Below are 21181 nucleotides of genomic sequence, written 5' to 3'. Positions count from 1 at the left end.
TTCCCATCCCAGAATTTTCATAAGAATCCCTTTGACAGCTTACAGTTTCAGAGGTTCCTGCCTAGCAGAGCTGAACGTGGCATCTTCGACCATGGTCTGTCCAGTGCCTACCCTGCCATGGCCGTTTCTCCATCCCTCTACGTCATAGCCACCTTTGATTCCCAGGCTTGCATTAGACTTGTAACATTACAGGTGTGAAAATGAAATGTCAAACTTTTCTCACCCTCTCTCTCAAAGAGAATGGTGAGACAGTTAGAAGTGCTGAATTCCTCAGACTTAAATGTCTCTCACTTTTCAAAGACTCTTTCTAGAATCCTATAGACATGGGGACCTTTCTGAGCTCCACTGACTTTTACAGTGTGTATTTCCATGTTTCAGTGGAAAGGCTGAGGTTCTGAATAAAAGTCCATAAGAAGATAAAGTAACTAATATTTGCTCAATCCCTAGACACACTGAAAAGCACTGAATATTTTCACTTGGATCAACCCATGAAAACTCTTGGAGATAAGTATGCTGACCTAAGGCCAGTATCACGGATGACAAAAGAGAGGATCAGAGAGGCTCTGTAACTTACCCAGGATCACACAGCACAAACACAGAATCCTAACCAAATATAGTTGACTCCAAAACATAACCATAACTCTACTGTAATTCTCTAGTAAGATGTCAGCTAAGTGGGCTATCAATGATGCATTCAGAGAAACACTATGCATGACAAGCAACAGAGAAGACTTTCTTCAAGGCCCAGTTTAAGACTTTGGTTTAGGTAACTAAGATAAGGTTGATTGTAATAAGAGAAGCCCAAATACCATCTTCCAGTAATTGTCATGACAAGAATACTCTACAATAAGGGTCCACGAGCTACAGCTTGTGTTCCAAATCTAGCCTGCTGCCTTGTTTTGTATATAAGAGTTTTATTTCATGCTACAAGGGCAGAGTTGAGTAGGTGTGACAGAGACCATATGGCCCATGAAGCCTAAATTCTTCTTATCTTTACAGAACATTCTCCTATCTTCCACTAAATGCTGTTTGGAACCAGAAGATAAAAAGAGGTAAGAGAGGGAACAGAAAGATAAGAAGCCATCCATAAAAATGTATTGAGCTCCTACAGTATGTACTCAATGTTCTACTCTCCTCCAGCCAAGGCACTAGGAACACAGACTCATTCACTCAACAAATATTTATTAAGCCTGTGAGCATCTACTCTGCTCCAGTCATTGGACTAGGTATTGAGGAGACTGCAATACACATAAACTGCAAGTGTTAGTGAGATAGCTCCCTTATATTCTCTGCTTCGAAGAACTGACAACTACATGGGGCATATAAGTCATGACACCAACGTCTAAGAAGAGCAATGAGAAGTCCTCAGAGAAAAAAGCAACCAGTTCTTTCTGCAGAAGATAAGGAAGGCTTCCCACTGTAACATCTGAACTAGGTCTTGAAGTGTGGTTTGCCAAGGGGAGAGGAGGAGGAAACGTACGCCAAGCAGAGAGAAGAGTCTGTGCAAAGGCCCTGGGGTAGGAAATCACTTAGCATGTTAAAGCCACAGCAGGAAGCTGTCCTGTGGCTGGAGCAGACAAAGCACTGGATGGAGAACAGCAGAAAATGAAGTTGCAACATGGTGGCCAGATGGTAGGTTCTAAGAACAGGCTACAGAGGTTTGGCCCTACTCGACCCAGTCCTGGTTCAAATCCTGGCTGTTGAAACTAACACAGGAACAGGAAAACCAAACACCACATGTTCTCACTCATAAGTGGGAGTTGAACAATGAAAACACATGGACACAGGGAGGGGAGAATCACATACCGGGGCCTGTTGGGGGGGAGGGGGCAAGAGGAGGGAGAGCACTAGGACAAATAGCTAATGCATGTGGGCTTAAAACCTAGAGGACAGGTTGATAGGTGCAGCCAACCACCATGGCATGTGTATACCTATGTAACAAACCTGTACATTCTGCACATGTGTCCCAGAACTTAAAGTTAAAAAAAAAATCCTGGCTGTTGGACCAAAATAAATGACTTCTGTAGCCACATCCAAGGATCATCCTGAGGACCCAAAGTGATAATGTGTATAAAACACTTAACGTGGTTCCCAACATGTCATAAGCACTGAATAAATATTCACCGTTATGATTAGTAGTATGATATGGAGGCCGATCAGAAATGTCATCCAAACTAATGGCTTTTCATCAATTGCAACATTCAGCTTCCATCGAAGCTTTCATTGGTTGAGAGAAATGTATCAGGAAGCAAGCAGCCCAAATGAAATGCATCAATATATGTACAAAAAGCAGGGCAGCCATTCAGGCCGTACAGCTCCAGATGCGGAGTTACCCTAGGTAGCTCACTCACAAGACTGGCAGGCCCCGTTCCACTCCACACGCCTGGTCTGCAAAATGTCCCATCTGCATCCCTCAGCCATGGTAGAGTGTGTTAGGCTTAAAAGGGTGAGCTGAGCTCAAGTTCAGGCACCATCCCTTCCTCAATGTGTGGCCTGAGAGAGGTTGCCTGCCCTCTTGTGTGTTAGTCTCTCGATCTATAAGCTAGAGGTGATGAAAGAACCAAATTCCTAAGCTGGCTGAGAAAACGAAATGAGATGATCATGTAAGGTACTCAGCCCAGGATCCAGCACAAAGGGAGCAGTGGGTAACTGCTAGCTATTCTACTTATCATCTCTAAGGCCATCATTACTTGAAGGAAAGGAGAATATGTTTTCTTTCTCACTCTTTAGGAAGCCCTGGTGGAGGAGCAGGGACTTTTCTTCATCTCTTGTTGAAAGCATTTTAAATTCTAGGCATCCCTAGAAAAAGCAGAGAAATATATTCACCGAGTGGGAGGCAACTGTGAATTTTGAAACTTTTAAGTTCTGTTGCAATTTTAAGCACTCGGTCCCACAGTCTTTACTGGAAATCCCACAAGATTAACAACCAAACAATACATCCTAGTCTGCATTTTGCACTTAGAAGTGGGGTAAAAAATATCCTTGCAGTGACCCCCAAAAATATGGTGAAAGAACTAGAAAAGAGGAGAAGGGGCTAGACAGACGTCTAAGGAGAAAGGATGGAGAGACGAGGGACGGTTCTCCCCCTGCCTTTGCTTCTTGTTGTCTCCCCACTGTCCCTGTGTTGGCTACAACCTTGTAAATATCAGGTTCATCTCTGGCATCTACACAAAGGGAGGCTGCTGCAGAATTACCCGCAGACACCCTGCGTTCATTATCTAGGAGTGGAATCAATTAAAACACTGTTTGCTAGCTGGATGGATATAATACAGCCTGTACTTCAAGTACTAACAGCTAAATATGTGCTTATTAAAAAATCAATAGAAAGTCAAGGTTTCCTTTTCAAATCCTTTCCTTAGGAAGGGCTCTGGTGCCGGAACAGAGGGATAAAGCCCTGCCTGGGACCACCTGCTGAGCACGCATCTCTCAAGGAGATGGCTACAGATTTCAGAGCATCACAAACGGAAAACTATTGTGACAGGCAAACAACAGGTAAAATGCCTAGATGGACAGCCACTCAAAGGGCCCTGCGGTGAGAGTGAAGACCCCCGGTCCTCCCTGCCCTGTTAGCCAGGGACTGCTTTACCAAACCTGAGAGCCAGTGCTGAAGACTGCAGAGATAACTGTGTAGTGGGAAAGAGAGAAGGATGAAGAGGTGACAAAGATCAAACCTCCATGACATGGTGGGCACACACAGACACACACCCACCCACCCACACACCCTCCCCACCCCTACACACACACACAGAGATCTTCACCTTCCACCCCAAACAAATCTTGAGGTAGCACAATTCCAGCAGGCCTGACTTTGCCCTTGCAAGCTGTCTCCTGCGTGGCGAAGGCTAGAACTCTGATTCTGGCCGCCAATCCACACTGACTCCAGGTGCGTATGCGTGCCCTGGGTTTCAGGTTCTGACCCGACACAGTTTTGAACCCAGGATCACAAACTCAAAATGCTTTTATGATGCCAGAAAGATCGCACCAGTGAGTGAAGTGGACCAAAGGTCAACAACGGAGAGTGGGGGGGACTGTGGCAAACTAGAGCGCACCTAACAGCTTAAATGGACTGCTACCAACCAGAGCTAGCGGGCTGCAGCTGGGTGGGGTCCAGTGCTGTTCCACCTTTTTATTTTCTTTAAAGAAGCCAGAAATCCAGATTTTTAATGTGACATCTCCCAGTTTTAAAGCATTAGCCACTGATTCAAAATTGTCTTAAAACCATCTGGGCCAAAGAAATCAAACCTGATTTCTGATATACCCATCTCTCCACTCCACTGAGACAGGGAGGACTCTTACAATACAGAACGCAGGCAGGCTAATCAGACCTTACAGCTTTAGATCCAAAGTTACCCCAAGGAGCCCACTCACAAGACCAGCAGGCCCTGCTCCACTCCACATGTGGTCTGCAAAATGTCCTGTCTGCACCTCTAAGCCACGTTCTGGCTTCTCAGCTCCTGGCCTGCTCACACCTGGTGAGATCCCCTGCCCCGAATTCCTATCATCCAGAAGCTCATCTATGTGTCTGTTCACCAAGCAAAACAAAGAGAGAGCGCGAAAGGAATGGGGGGAGAGAAGACAGAGATCTAACGCAGATGCCCTACTAAGGCCTCTGAATCAGTCTGATATCCCCAAGAGAGACACTCCCTGTTCAAGCAAACAGCAAGGTTATGTCAATTTTTTTTTAAATAAGCAAATAAATGAGTCTGGAAGGGTAGGCTCTGATGAATGTGTGTGCACACACATATTGATTTAGACATGCATTGGGGAGAAAAGATAGAAATAGCACAAATGTTGGGCATTAGAAGGAGCAGTGGCCTGCAAAACTGATGACCCAATTCGGCATCTTGCTCCGCCCCAGACATTCACAGGACCAGTGACGTTCATAGGACCAGTCCCTTTCTCTGCTGGGCTTCTGCTCCCCCGCAGCCCCCTGCCGTCCCCCGTAAAATGGGAAGCTTGAGCTTTAAGTTTCAAATTTCTCATCTCCACCATGAGTTCCACGATGAAAAGATGTGACTCTACTTGTTCATATACCCACCCTTAAGGGTGGCAGAGTGCCAGGGACACAGCATATTGGGAATGAACTAATTGACTGGGGCACCATTAAGAAACCAAAGAGGACACGTCCAGATGCAGCTGAGGGGCAGCTTTGGCACTCACTAGCTGTGCAACCCTGAATATGGGACTTTGCCTCTTTGAATTTCCCTTCCCGTTGGGAAATATCTCTTGAGCATTTGCCATGTGCCAGAGATCACTGAGTACTCGAGCGCATAGTGGGTGCTCAGAAGTTATCAGTATCCCATAACCAGGAACTGCCGTAATCCAGAGACCAAAAACTCTCAGCCTATGGTCCAACACAGCCTGCCACTGTGTTTGGCTCGGCCCACACTGTAAGTTTTGTTCTGTTTTGTTGAATCTGAGCTAAAACTTAAAAAGAATATGTTACACAAAAATATTTGTCTTACGTTTGTCTTTCAAAATGAGAAGTTCTGACAGTACTAAGGACTGTCATCCCCCACCTCCCGTGGGAACTGGATGGAGTTGAGACTCAGCCACCTCCCTGAGGAGACATATTCACTTGGGTTCACAATATTCCCACCTGGCCCCCTTCACTAATTCGACACATCTGATTGCACTGGGTATTTGCATTGCAGTCCCTGGGCTAATCCAAGAAGAAAGGAGGAAACTCCTCAAGAACACTGGATGATAAAACCCCAGAGTGATGGGGAGACTTTCTTTAGCACGACCATGCAGATGACTATGGCATGGCCTTATCCATATAAACAAATATTTGCCTGGCAAAACAAGAAGCTAAAGTCCCCCGAAACACTTCAGAGGAAGTGTGCTATGGGAATTTAAAGCCAGAAATAAAAATAAAAGTAACTGAGTGAGCTATTTTTCCCCTTTGCAATTCACGGAACTTCTTAAGGTACATTTACAAACTCATATTTTGAAAATCTTCCTTTTTCTTTGTCAGTTTTCATTTCTTCCTTCCTCCCAGAAGTTAGATTATGGGGAAGTCAAAAGAACACAGGATTTGGAAGTGGGAGGCTCTTGCCCAGACTAGGTGCATGCATCTGGTAAAATCAATGCATTTTTTCAGTTTTGCTTTTCTTGTCTTTAAAATAGAGATGACAAGACTCTCTCACTTCACAGAGATGTCTTAAGGGTAAACTGAGGCAGTGCCTGTGGTTGCCCATTACACTGTCGTTACAGGCATCTGCAGTGATTTTGCTTGTATCGCCTGCTTGCACCCCCATCCAAAAAATGTAAGCTTTATGAAGTCAGGGTATTTGAGTGTGTTTCATCCCTGTGTCGCCAATGTTTATCACAGTGTCTGACACATAACAGACATTCAGTAAATATTTCTTGGTTTTAAAATGATGTGTGTGCACACAGATGACTAATAGATGAAATAATTGATAATATATAAACAAATAGATTAAATAAAGTCAAACAGTGAGTGAGTGGACAGGAAAACCAGACAGAATTATCACCAGCTAACACCATCTAAATTCCCTTCTCTCTGGATACTGACCTAGAAAGTTTGGCCATAGTCTACCAAACTCTTTTAACTTCAATAACTAAAATCTCTGCAAGTTATATTCCTCTCATTTGTCGCTCGGTAGAAATACTCCTTCTACAATTCCTTCTATACTGAATGGCCACTTGTATTTCACTGGAAGGAGGCTAACTTTATTCCATGCCTCCTGGATGCCAGGAGATGGGGGAGACGCCCTCATCTCACTTCATCCTCACTATCCTGGAAGATGGGCCTCGTGGCTAGCCCAGTTCACAGCGTAAGACACTCAGGCTCTGTCTGATTAACCAAGCTCCCTAAGACCACACAGCTACCAGATGGTGGTGCCTATTTCTGAGCCGTGCTCTTTGACACAAGTCCAGAGATGTCATCACATCTCTGACAGAGTAGAATAGATGAGCCTAAGAAGTGTTTGTACCATTCTGGGATTTTTCTGACTTGCTAATCAATGCACTGTGCTCTTCCGGGACCTCTCCCTAACCTCAGTGACCAGCTAACACACCAACCAGGCTGGCAACTCAGCCTTGAGCCAAGCCTTCTCCCTTGACTAGAGACGCTGGCAAGTCAGCCACGGTCCAACCACATCCAAACCCCCTCCCAGCGCAGCCCCCTCAGCAAAGTGACATGCTTTGTCTGACTTGGCCCCCTGCTTGGACTACGTGGGGCACCTGACTCAAGAAGATAGGTGTACAGGTTGGCCAACAATTGCATGAGGTTTGTTGTAGAGGGGTCTGCCCACTAGGGGGTGATGCTACTTACTTAAGCAGATGAGGGTGTTCCCCTGGGACTGGTAGGGACAAATTAACAAAGAAATGCTCTGAAGCCAGGAGCCCAGGCAGGGCATAAAAGAGGGTCCAAGATTGTCACAGCCCTTAGTTGAGGAGGTGCCCCAGTCCTGAGTCCTACTCACAGAAGGACGCAATCAGCCTCCGCTGAATCTCTCTGACCAATGCAATGGCAGCCCCTCCTGCCTCTGGATCTGATTGAGAATCCAGGTCCACGTACCCTAATCCCAGCTCTAATCCCATTCTGAATTGGCCCTTGATTCAGGGGCATTCGGGGATTCAGCAGAAGCGGCGAGTGGCTCCTGGCGATTGGGTCTTGACAATCTGAATCCCTTCGAAATGGCTTCCCAGCTGCGTCTCCGGATTTTCATAACACCTTGGCCCACTGAACAGGAGTATCTTTGAGAATAAATTCAGTGGAACAGAATTTCACGCCAGGATTCGTTTCCTTTTCACATTCAAAAAAAAAGGGTCTGCTTCTAAGGATCAAAACATAACTTTGAATAAGGCTGCGGCCTCTGGAAGCCCAGTGGCTGTGGTCTTGCTCTCTGCTATTTCTTGAAATGTTTCACACAGACTCTCCCTCTGCCATGCTCCAATGGTCAAGAGAGCTCAGAAACATGGCTGTGCTACCAGCCTGGGCTATTTATTTCTTCCGCTCACCTCCATGTCTTCTTAAGCCATTTCTCTTCTTTTATGTCTAAGCTTTTTTTCCAGGTAGAGGAGGTAGCTAGCAGGATCAGAAGGTAGCCTCTTGCAAGGTTACTCTTACTGCAAATAATACCACAGCAAGTTCATGCACACACAGCACCGAGCTGAATTCTTTTCTGATCTTCAGTAGAAAAGGATTTCACCAAGATCTATGTTCATGGCCATGGTAGTGGCCCATATGGCAGGGTACAAAAAAGAACCTTCTAAATCTAGCATTCACCACTCATGGTTACATTATTCTCTCTTCATTTTCCTATCCATCAAGCTAGCACTGATTTGGATCCCAAGCTGTGGTATCAATGTGCCATCCCTATTCTAGGGGCAGTCAAAGCTAGATGTCCTGTAGAATTAAGCCAGTGAGATGTGCCAAGCTGGCAAAAGCAACTATGATATTTTCAAACAGTGGCTGGCACAGGAAAGAGTGATGACAGCATTGCCTTTTGGGGAAAAAACATGCACATACACATGCAGGTGCACACTGTTGCAGGCACACACACATGTACACACACACACAGGGAGCGGTTCAAATCTAAGCTTTGATATGTCCTGGCTGTATGTTATCCTTAGCCTTTTCGTGCCTCTGCTTCCTCATCTGTGAAATGGGGTTGTACTGTGAATGCTAAACTAAAAGACATTGATATATGTGTCTGCCCTAGAGTAGGTGCAAATATGCCCTTTCTCACCCTCTCTCTTTCCTGCAGCTCTGCAAGTCATCCCCGGTCCAGATCAACTGCTGAGTTCCAGACCTCTGCGTCTGACTGCCTGTGGGCACCTCCCTGCAATGTCCCAACATGTCCCAAAGAGAATCCATCATCTTCCCTCACACACCTGCTCCTCCTTCTGTGCTCCCTGCATCACTGCCTGGGACCACCTTCCACCCAGTTGCCTAAGCCAGGAATCAGCTGGGATGCCGCATTCTCCTTCATCAACTCCTTTAGAAACGACCCCTCCATTTGTCGATCCGCTTCTCCCCGTTCTTGCTTCTGTCTCCCTAATTCAGTGCAGGCCACTACCTACAACAGTTCTTAACTGCTCTCTGGGCACTCTTTCCTGTCCCCCATCTAACCCATTCTCCAACCCCACAGCTAGAGAAATTTTTCTAAATAGTCAAATCTAAACAAGTCTCTTGCTTGCCTTAAAATCTTCCACAGCTCATCACTGCCCTCAACAAAAAATACAATCTGTTTATATGTGGTGGCATCTGAAGCCTTCATTGTCTTGAGCCACACCTTTTGCCCCTCTTGCTTTTGGGTCCACAGTGAATTTCTTTCCATCTCCTGAATGCATGTCCAGAGTCCAGCACATATTCCCTCCCTCAGCCTGCAATATTCCATATCTCTCCCCTAGCCACACTTCACATGGCTAACCCTTCTTCATCCTTCAGATATTTAACTTAGACAGTGTCTATTCCTGCACACAATTCCATCCCGGCACCCGCCACAGTGCCTGGTGATCTTTGGTAAATGCAAGAATAATTTGACACTCAAGGGTTTGCCTAGACATGGCAGGAAAACATCTAACCTGCACTCCCCAAGAGCCCTGCATGTGTTTACTTTTGCAAACCCCATTCTCATAATCTGGTTGAAGTCTGCTAGGGGGAGACTTGGGAGACAGCCATCAGGTGGCATTTCCTTCTGCCTGGGCTGTCTTCCATCCTGGAGACGCAGTTGGGGAGAAAGCAAAACAGCCGTTGAAATCAAAAGCTGCCGCAGCTTCCCCAAAGGCAAGTTTCTCCTATAAACCTGAAGTTTTCCTGCCATAACTCTTAGACCTCACATGACCTTGCCTGGGGTAGTGGCAGCCTTCTTAGCAGGCAGCCTGCTACCTGAGTGGATTGCTGCTCTGAGGTGGAACTGGTGCAGCTGCCAGAGGGGTTAGGGTGTGAGAAATAATCAAAATCAGGTAGACAAGACCAGCTCTTTGGCTTCCTGACTCCTGGGTACCTTGGTGTCTGTCTCTTGTCTCCAACATGCATTTCACAAGCTAGGTGCTGAGCAGATTTGGGTCTGTGCCTGGGCCTGGGCACCTGGCCCTTCTGGTTGAGCCTTTTCTTTTTCTTTTCTTTTCTTTTCTCTTCTCTTCTCTCTCTCTCTCTCTCTCTCTCTCTCTCTCTCTCTCTCTCTCTCTCTCCCCCCCTCCCTCTCCCTCTCTCTCTCTCTCTGTCTTTTTTTTTTTTTTTTTTTTTGACAGGGTCTTGCTCTGTCACCCAGGCTGGAGTATAGTGGTACAAGCACATCTCACTGAAGTCTCAACCTCCTGGGGTCAAGGGATCCTCTCATCTCAAGCTCCCAAGCAGCTGGGATTAGAGGTGCATGCCAGGTTTTTTTTTTTAAGTAAGGACACGGTTTCTCCATGTTGCCCAGACTGATCTCAACCTCCTGAGCTCAAACGATCCTCCTGCCTCAGCCTCCCAAGTGCTAGGACTACAGGTGTGCTGGGGTTGCAGGTGTGAGCCACCATGCCTGGCCACATTTGGCATTTTCACAGTCAGCTTCCCTCTGGCTTTTGCTGGAATTAAATCCCTTGCCAATGCCTCTGAAAGCCTTGCCCCAGCGTCCTCCTCCTGTTGGCTGGTCTAGCGAGTAACAGCATCTCCAGAAGTCAACAAGATGTTCTGGTTCTTCCTTTGCTCTTCAAAGAACTGCCCGGCCCATGACCATCACCCACACTCCCTCTCCAGTGGGAAATTCCAAAGAAGTACTTTGATGATGAGTATGAGCTCTGGAATCAGACTGACCCAGGTTTAAATCCTGCCTCTCCCAAGTACCTGGGTGTTTCAGTCAGCTGGGCTGCTATAACGGAATACCACAGACTCTGTTGGCTTAAACAACCAACATTTATTTCTCATGGTCTGGAGGCTAGAAGATCAGGGTGTCAGCATGGTCAGTTTCTCAATGAGGGCCCCCTTTCCCGGTTACATCCTCATATAGCTTCATGGATCCTCCTCTTCTCAGAAGTACACTAATTCTATCATGGGGACTCCACCCTTATGAGTTCATCTAAACCTAAGTAACTCCCCAAGGCTATATCTCCCATCACCTTTGCCCTGAGTGGGGTGAGGGCTTCAAACTATGAATTTTGGGGAACACAAACATTCAGTCCATATCACTGAGAAAGTCACTCAACCTCTCCAAAACCCACTTTCCCCTGTTGTAAAATGAGAAAGGTAATATCTAGGTAATATCTATCTACCTCAGGGGATCACCATGAGGATTAAATGAGTACATATAGAAAGAGTGTGTAGCTGGCATGTGGCGACCCCTCTGTTAATGTTATAATCAGATCAGGATTATTATGCCCATGGGGCACAACAGAGGTGTCAGAGCAGAGACACAGAGGAGGCAGGCAGGAAATCTCTGTTGGATGAATGAGTGTGCAAATGCCCCGCCTTTTGTTTAGAAGGGGAAATTGGAGAACTGACTCTCAAGATCTGGTTCCCATCCGTTTCTCAGCTCAATCTTCATGTTAAGCTGATGTGGACGACTTTCTCCATCCAACAGTCAACTCCCAGCCTGGCTGATGGAGATGCCAAACCTCTCCTGGCTGACCTGCCAATCAGTTTAGGCTGAGGTTGACTGTCCAGGACTATGCTCTCCAAGATGGTAGCTGCTAGGCACACGTGACCTTTTAAATAATATAATTGTATTAACTCTTCAGTAAAACTAAAAGTCAACCCTCAGTCACACTAAACACATTTCAAGGACTCAGCATCCTCCTGGCACCAGTGGCCACCATTTTGGACAGCACATTTCCATCATCACAGAATGTCCTATTGAGCAGGGCAGGTTCAGATCCCCCTGAGTTGGATGGCAGCTATGCAATGATGCACGGTGATGGACTTGATTGGAAATTATGGGCAAGATATGACTGAAGCAGATCCACCAGGTGGGTCCTGACCAGGCCCTGGTGTCCCCAAGACCTGAGCCTCACCCAGCTTGCCCCTGATTCCGATCTTACTCCTTTTGGCTCTGGGGTCTGACGGGGAGGTCGGTCTCCATGCATGCATTCACCCTGGCGAGCTGCAATCACTCTCTCTCTGCCATCTGGCTTGCCTTTTGTTATTTGCTACACACCCTTGCCCTGAGTCCTTTATCAGGGGCTTATGCAGTTGTTCTACCTGGATTCTGCCTCAGCATTAACTTCCTTCAGCCCTGCTCCACTTCCTTAGAATATTCCAAGCCTCTTTTAGAGAAGGTCACTGCTATGGGCCAAATTATATCTCCCCACAAAATAAACATTGTATGTTGAAGTCCTGACCCCTAGTACCTCAGAATGTGACTGTATTTAGAGACAGAACCTTTAAAGAAGGAATTAAGGTTAAAACGGGGTCATTAGGGCCCGGTGCTGTGGTTCACACCTGTAATCCTAGCAGTTTGGGAGGCCAAGGCGGGGGCGGATCATTTGAGGTCACGAGTTCGACACCAGCCTAGCCAACATGATGAAACCCCATCTCTACTAAAAATACAAAAATTAGCTAGGTGTGGTGGCAGGTGCCTGGAATCCCAGCTACTTGGGAGACTGAGGCGGGAGAATTGCTTGAATCAGGGAGGTGGAGGTTGCAGTGAGCCCAGATTGCTCCACTGCACTCCAGCCTGGGTGACAGAGTGAGACTCCATCTCAAAAAAAAAAAAAAAAAAAAAAAAAAAATGGGGTCATTAGGGTGGGTCCTAATCCAACAGACAGATGTTCTTATAAGAAAAGGGATTAGACAGAGAAAACACAGACCAATTGATGACCAAGTGAGGACACAGTGAGAAGGCATCATCTGTAAGCCAAGGAGAGAGGCCTCCGAAGAAACCAACCTCTCTGAGACTCTGATCTTGAGCTTGCATCCTCCGGAACTGTGAGAAAAATAATTTCTGCTTTTTAAGACACCCAGTGGCTTTAACAGTGTTGCTGAGCCCTAAACAAAGGGTTAGGGTTAGGGGAAGAGTTAGGGTTAGGGTTAGGGTTAGGGTTAGGGTTAGGGCCATGGCAGCCACTCACACAGTCTCCCAGATTGAAGTTCAAGTCTGGGAGATGCCATTGACCTTCACCTTCATCTTTATTGGCCTCAGTTTTCCTGTTTATAAGCCAGGGAAACACTACGCCCTATCTCACAGGGTTTTACTCCTTCATACTCACCATTCTCTTGCTCTGCAGCTATTTCCTTTTTTTCCTCTTTATTATTTTTAAGACAGTATCTTGCTTTGTCACCCAAGCTGGAGTGTAGTGGTGTCATCATAGCTCACTGCAATCTCCCAAGTAGCTGGGACTACAGGAGCCCAGCACCACGTCTGGTTAATTTTTTAAATTTTTTCATAGAGATGGCGTCTCGCTATGTTGCCTAGGCTGTTCTCAATCTCCTGGCCTCAAGCGATCCTCCCCCCCTCAGCCTCCGAAGTGCTGGAATGACAGGCATGGGCCACTGAGCCTCGCTGGCTGTTTCCTTTTCTAAGGAAGCCTCTCCCTCCTCTCTTCTAACACGGAACTCCATCCTTCGCCTCTCAGCTAACAGTCACAACTCGAACCTCCGGATAGCGTCAACCCCCACTCCACCATTATAATCTCTGCGATCCCTGTGGCCCTCGCCTTTCCTGGCACCTGTCCACATGGTGTGTGTGGTCGTTTGCATCACTAGACTGCAAGCTACTCAAGGCAGAAGCACCGTTTTCTTTGGCTCATCTTAGCATCCCAGCACCTAGCACTGTGCCTGGAAGATGAACAGAAGCTATTATGTGACAACATGGAAGGATGGAAGGACTATTGGGAAGATTAAGCTAGATTTTTCAGAGTAGCCCTTAACACAGTGCCCAGGGCAGAGTAAGTTCTTTCTAACTGCAAGCTATTGTCATTTTTATTAAATTGCTTTAATGAAAAGAGCTCTGATCATTTGTCAGTCACCTGAATGACTGCAGCCCCTCCATTCCTATTCTAAGCAAACTATCTCTGAGCCATGCTCACCTTTCTAGGTTCTTCCTTTGCACCTGGAAGGCCCCTCTGTTTCCCTGGCTACAACTATTTAGATCACCCACGTCAAACATTTTCATTTTGGGTTTTTTGTTTTCGTTTTTTTGTTTTTTGGTTTTTTTTTTTTTGAGACAGAGTCTCACTCTGTCACCCAGGCTACAGGGCAGTGGCGTGATCTCAGCTCACTGCAACCTCCACCTCCTGGGTTCCAGTGATTCTCATGCCTCAGCCTCCCAAGTAGCTGGGATTACAGGCGTGCACCACCACGCCTGGCTAATTTTTGTATTTTTAGTAGAGACAGGCTTTCACCATGTTGGTCAGGCTTGTCTTGAACTCCCAACCTCAGGTGATCTGCCTGCCTCAGCCTCCCAAAGTGCTGGGATTACAGGCTTGAGCCACCAAGCCTGAAATCAAACACTTTCTATCTCCCTTCACATGGCATAAAAGAGGCGGCATAGGTGGCTGTGGTGCTGTGAGCCAAGGTGGTCTTTTTATCCTTGTAGGGGATGGAGGGTCAGTCATTGAATTATCCGTTTCTGAAGTTCAGATAAATGAGAAAGCCCAGGCCTAAGCACCCCTGAGGCCCCAGGCAGTTACACCCACATGGAAAGAAGGACCATAAAGGGAGCTAACTTGATTCAATAATGTAAGAGACTGCAAGATGGGGTGCGCTCAATAGTCTTGACAATGGGTTAAAACTACAAAGCTATGGCAATTTGAGCACAGGTATTGATAACAGAAACAATCTGTTAGGCAGAGAGACCATGATTAACATTTGTAACCAATTAGAAATAACTAAAAAGACAATCAATGGCAGGATCAATACTAGTGTCGAATGGGAATGATACAATGGTTAGAGCAAAGACATTGTTTAAGTGGATAAGAAAGAAGCAGGGAGTGCCTCTTCCCTGTTTGAGGGTGGAGAGAATTAGAGGAAATGGAGAACAGAGGTAACCAAGGTATCTTCCTTATCTCATCGTAGGTGCCGGAGGAATCTTTTTGTGACACACTGATAATGCTGCAAGTGATTCTGGGGGCTCCGGAGAGAGGCAGGGGAGAAGACGTACACAGGGACTGCGTGCCGCTTAGAAGATAACATCTCTCTACAGAACTACAGTTACCTTCCATTCAAAGGCCCAACCCAGGAACATAAATACTAAATGCTTACTGTGATTCTTCAACGTACCAGGTGCCATGATGGGAGCCCCGAACTCTACGGTTTACAAGACAAGCTCAGTCCTTGACCCCTAGAGGTTCTGATTCTCTAAAAGCCCCACCCGACGAGATACCTGCACCTAGATGACCCCCATGGTAGCCTCCAGGAAGAAAAGCTGCAGAGTTTGATCTTCCCTCGAAGTTAGACACCTGACCAGATGAAAAGGAAGAGGGATGGAAATTCCAGAACATATGACTAGGGCATGGTGGGAGGACACATTCGTTATTTTTACACTCTCTCTATTATATATATTGTATATTACTATACTATATATTATATACAATAATACTGAAAAGTTTTACAGTATTGCAAGAATTACTAAAATGTGACACAGAGACATAAAGTGAGCACCCGTTGCTGGAAAAATGGTGCCTATAGACTTGCTCAGTGCAGGGTTGCCATAAATCTTCAACTTGTAAAAAATGCAATATCTGCATAGTGCAATAAAGTGAAGTGTGATAAAATGAGGTATGCCTATAAAGATAAGGAACATAAGGCTCAAAGTAGTTAAATAACACACCCAGTGTCACATAACATAAGTGTAAGGGCTGAGGTTTGAACCAAGGTTTTTTAAAGTTTTATTAGAACAAGTTTGGAGATCTCACAACTCCCAATTTCAAAATATACTACAAAGCTATAGTAATCAAAATAATGTCATACTGGGATCTAGTCTAATAAGGCTGTCAAGTACAGTTACACAGGCTGAACCACGGCAAAAATCTAGAGAACGCTATTCACAATGATATCTATGTAAACAGTGTCCTCCTAGGGTTGTGCAGTGCACAACCTGCTCAGCCTTACAAGCCAGTTCTGCATCAGAAAACTGATTTTATTTAACTATAAACATAGGTACGGGATTATTAAAATAAGCTAGGAGACACATAGCTAGGTACCATCCCTCGGGTTGCTCTTAGTCATATTAAAGAGATAAGGCATATGTATAGCACGAATTGAAGGGAGTTACTGTAACAAATTTCACTTCAGTTTTTTCCATGAAGTATGAAGTTTCACAGGTTTTCACTGTCAGGTGCGGAAAAAATATGTAGCTTCAAAGCAGTTTTGCTTCTTTGCTGTGCTATGCTGTTAGGTCTTTTATTTTTTTAACAGTGTTTTCAACTCCACTGTAATTCTTTATCTTTCCTCATCTCTCTGCGCCAGCAGCAGTGACATCTGTTTCACACAGGGATCATTTTTATCAACAAAGCAGTTTCCCTGCAAGGATGTACTGTAGGTTTCAAGAGGCTGCAGATGCCTCCACTTCCGGAGGAAGGTTTGTGGTCAATATTGAATTTGAAGATCTGCGATCTTCTTTGGGGTGAAATCAGAGCATGGGAAGGGACTCAAATGATTGTCATGTGATTCATCACTTTCATGCACGGTCTACATTTTCAGTCTCGCCCTTGCTCTCAACTCCTCCGGCCACTATCTTGTCTTGATCATCCCTCAAATGGATCATTGCAACAACCTTTCTATTTAACAGTTCAGCTTTTAGATGTACCCTCCACCCTCATCTCCCATTGCAAAATCATCATCATCTTCTGCAGCCCTCCTCACTGCCACCAGAGTGATTTTACCAAACCGCTGATCAAACAATATTTGTAACTCTCCCCTGCTTAAAATCCTTCAAGATTCTCTAATCCTTGCAGTAATGGTCACAGACTCACACATGTTTGAATGCCAACCATGTAACAGAAAGGAATAAAGCAGGGTGTGTGTGTCTGTGTGTGCGTGTCTATAACACCACCTAGAGTTGTATCCTTCCCACACTGACATACTTTGTTTGCATATTAAAGATGAAAGAATATTCTTCACTTCCACAAAAAAAAAAATATTTTCTCTCTTACCGTTCTTGAATCAGACAGATCTCTCAATCTAGCTTTTGTTTGCCTCCTTTTGTGTCTGATGAAGACATAAGTCAAAGAAATATTTCACTTTCCTCTTTTCTATAAGACAAGAGTGCAAGTGTGATGATGAAAAAAAACTGATACTCAGCATCAATTTCGGGAATATAGTTGGAAAGGGCAGGGATCATGGAAAATTAGGAAACATATGCCCCAGTTGAAGAGGGCAGTTTTGCTTTGATGGCCAGCCCGTTGTAACCTTACAGAAATATGGGTGCAGTGTGGCCAAATTTTCTGATTTTTCCAAGAGAAGCTAAAAATCTAAGTAATGTAAAATATGTCCTAATTAAAAATTAAGAAATTGATGTATTCTTTTGAAACCTCAGGCCAAGGCAAAGAAAGCACACCTGCAAGCCAAAAAGGCTACAGCCTTTTACTTCTATTTCATGACCTCTGACCTAGAACCAGATGATCTACAAGGTTCTCCATCCTCACCTCCCAGCACTACCATCTCTCCCATTCCCCTCAGACCTCTCTATGCACGCCATGGGTTTCCCAAAATCTGGGTCCTTGGGCATGCTATTTCCTCTTCTTTTTCTATCTGGAAATACTCCTTCTCCAAAGCATGCCCGGAGTGTCACCTCCTCAGTGTAGCCTTCCCTGACTCCCCTGGCACAGTTTATTGTTGCCTCTCTCAGGCTCCTTTAGTCTCCTGAGCATTACATTATGAACACACTTTCATATTACTTGTATTAATTTCTGACTCTTTTGATAGTATGGAGTTTCTTAAAGGCAAGAAGTATACCCTATTAATCTCTGTGATTTCCATGTTAACAAGGGGACTTGTGGAGTAGGCCTGTGTGAATGCTTGTTGAATGGATGGATGTGTGGGTGGAGGGGTGGATGGATGAATGGATGGACAGATTAATGGATAAATGAATGGATGGATAGTTGGCTGAGTGGATGGATAGGTGGATGGATGGGTGGGTAGATGGATGGATAGATGGATGGATGATGGATAGATGGATGGATGACTGGGTGGGTGGATGAATGGGTACCTGGATAGGTAGATAGACAGATGAGTGGATGGATAGATGAATGGATGGATGGATGGATGGATGGGCAGGTTGATGGGTAGGTGGATAGATGGATGGGTGGAAGAATGAATGGATGGATGGCGATATGGTTTGGTTATGTCACCACCCAAATCTCATCTTGAATTGTAGTTCCCATAATCCCCATGTGTTGTGGGAGAGACCAGGTGGAGATAATTTAATCATGGGGGTGGTTTCTCCCATCCTGTTCTTGCGATAATGATAGTTCTCACTGAGAGTTCTCAAGAAATCTGAGGGTTTTATAAGGGACTTTCCCCTTCACTGGAAACTCATTCTCTCTCCTGTCACCCTATGAAGAAGTGCCTTTTGCCATGACTGTAAGCTTCCTGAGGCTTCCCCAACAATGCAGAACTGTGAGTCAATTAAAACCTCTTTCCTTTATAAATTACCCAGTCTTGGGTATGTCTTTATTAACAGCATGAGAATGGGCTAGTACAGATGGGTAGGTGGATGTGTGGTTGGATAGGTACATGGATGGACGAATAGATGGATGGGTGGTAGGTGAAAGAATACACGGATACGTGGGTGGGTGGATGGATGCGTAAGTGAATGGATGGATGGGTGGGTGAATGGATGGAGAAGTGGATGGGTAGATGTATGGAGTGTGTGATTGGAGGCTCCGTACCAGAGCCTTAAATACAGCTGCCACGGATTAGTCTAGACGCTCTGGCTTTATTTAAGTTCTATCTTAGCTAGAATATGCAAAGCTCATTTCATTACTAAGAACTTCGAACTTGCCCTTTCCCCAGCTTTTTGTAAGACCGGCTCCTTCTCATGATTCAGGCTTCAACTCAGGTAAAACTTCCTCAGAAAAGTCTTGTTCAACCATCCCTATCACAAGAACCACAACCAAGTCAATAATCATTACATTATTGCCCTTGTTCATGATTCTGGCTGTCTTAAATTACATTGTATATTTCTGTTTATCTGTTTACTTTATGCCTCCCACTTGCCTCCACTAGCAAATTTCATGAAGGTATTGCTATAGACCTATACCTACCATTGTGTCAGACACATTGTAGATGCTGAATAAATATGGGAAAATTTAATAAACTTATTGATTTGTAACAGAAGAAATAAGCAATTAAAAAATAAGAGGAACCCATTTCGTTGGTGCTTTTATTGGCCCTTGGCATAAAAGACAACACTGGGAATAAGAAATCTCCTTTCCTTATTAAGATTCAGGAAACTGTACATTACCATTGTTAAAAGCCAGGGGGTTACAGCCAGAGAGGCCTGGGCTTGAGACTAGGACTCGTTACTTGATGTCACTAAGTGATCTTGAACACACCACCACTTAACTTTGCTAAGCCTCTGTTTCCTCACCTTTCAAATGAAAATAATAACACAAATGCCTAAAGAGCTTCTCAGGACTAAATGAGATAATCATGCATGAATAACACATAGCACAGTATCTCCCACAAACCAAACACCCAACAGAAATGCACCAGCACCAGGGAGCTGTGAGGCCATTCTGGTCATCCATCACTAATGTTATGAGACCTGGACTATGAAAGAAAGGTATCAACACATCTGACTCCTTCCCAGAGCAATTTACTTCCCAGGGCTTTGCAAACCATCAGCCCCGTGAAAATGTCTCAAGTTGGACAAACGTCATGAATCATGAATTATGATAAGGTTCTGCCATTGAATCGGCTTTGAAGAAAGCTACCAGGTTTAGCACCACTGTAGGAGAGAGGAAAGGGTGTCATCCATACCTAGTGCCATTCTCATCAGAAGCAACCCATGCCAGGGCAGCTCTTATTTACAGACTGACTTCCCCTTGGCAGAGCCATTCTCCCCGGAGGCCTCTACTCAGCCGTCACATTGTTGAGCACAATTTTCTTGGAGGTCAGGTCACCATCTAACTGAATCTTCTTTGTGGGTCCAACATAGGCCAACATGGCATTTTGCTAAGAAAAGTCATAAAGAGGATTGCTGCCTGCAATACGACACTCCCTCTATAATACCGTCAGTCTAATTGTTTCCAGAAGCAAACAATTAAACAGTTTATGAGAAAAATTCTATCTGTAATTGTAGGGCCCCAGCACAGCTGCTTCCCAAGTAAAGCAGTTGAAGACTAGCTGGTGCAGATATTAAAGTACAGTATGTAGTTAGCAATATGGCACCTAAACGCATCATAGCAGACCTATCGGGGAAATAAACAACATTCAAGTGTATTTTTGGAAGACAAATACTCAATACTTTGTTTAATGTATGGTTTGCCGTTAGTGGTTAATCTAAGACAATGAAGAGAGAGCTGTGTTTCACGTGGCTATTGAGAAAATGTAGAATTGATTGTAAGAATGATTGAGAATTTTCAAAGAGCACAATTCCCAAGCCAGCAATGTCCTTTGTTGCCTTTTTTTTTTACTCCCTCTTTTAAATTTGCCTATAATCCGTTCAGACAAATCCTTTTATCATGTTGATTTCCTCTCCTCATTATGACGAATGTGATTAATTACTAAAATTTGCCCTCATTCTTACACAACTCTAAGGCCTCATTTTTCATGAGCAAGATGGCCTTTCTTGTCCAAGTACACATATCCACACCCCCTCCCAAAGCATTTCCATTTTATGTCTTCATGTTATGAATAAGAGTTTTCAACTGGCCCGTTCAGTTGGCCACTTGCTATTGTGAAACGTATCTAAAGCTAAAGAGCCCAACACCTTGCCTTGATAATTGGTTGGCATAATCAGTGACTGTGACCCCAGAGTCTTTTATGACATATTTATTCATCAAATAATGAATGGAGAGGTACCTTCCTAGTCCAATCTCCACCCGTATTCCAAAGCTGGTCTGATCCATTCTTCAGTTTGAAAGCTTTCAGACAGTCCCAGATTTAATCTCAGGATGAGAAAAAAAAAAGGGGGGGGGGGAATTGGAAGCAGTTGAGTAGATTTAAAACTTACTAGTCACAGAAATGCAGCAGGAAGGCCATTTTTTAAAAAACAATCTAACGTACAACAACATCGGGACCTCCTTTCATCCACTGTGGTCTGGGATCACTCCCGATTGCCCC

At 44.9% G+C, this 21181-nt stretch overlaps 1 protein-coding gene across 6 annotated transcripts in view; it reads right to left on the bottom strand.

Moving 5' to 3' along the window:
* HS3ST4 (heparan sulfate-glucosamine 3-sulfotransferase 4) overlaps nucleotides 1-21181 on the bottom strand; it is a 441709-nt gene that overhangs the window by 359863 nt on the left and 60665 nt on the right. Inside the window, exon 2 of one of the 6 annotated variants that reach the window (XR_012428827.1) lies at nucleotides 2724-2799. The exons of the other annotated variants lie outside the window; for them this stretch is intronic. The gene's annotated coding sequence lies outside the window, so the exon portion shown is untranslated. The remainder of the gene's footprint in view (nucleotides 1-2723; nucleotides 2800-21181) is intronic. 6 annotated transcript variants of the gene reach the window in all.

Source organism: Macaca fascicularis, chromosome 20, assembly GCF_037993035.2.
Source record: "Macaca fascicularis isolate 582-1 chromosome 20, T2T-MFA8v1.1".
NCBI lineage: Eukaryota > Metazoa > Chordata > Mammalia > Primates > Cercopithecidae > Macaca > Macaca fascicularis.
This window is presented reverse-complemented; position numbering and strand designations above follow the sequence as displayed.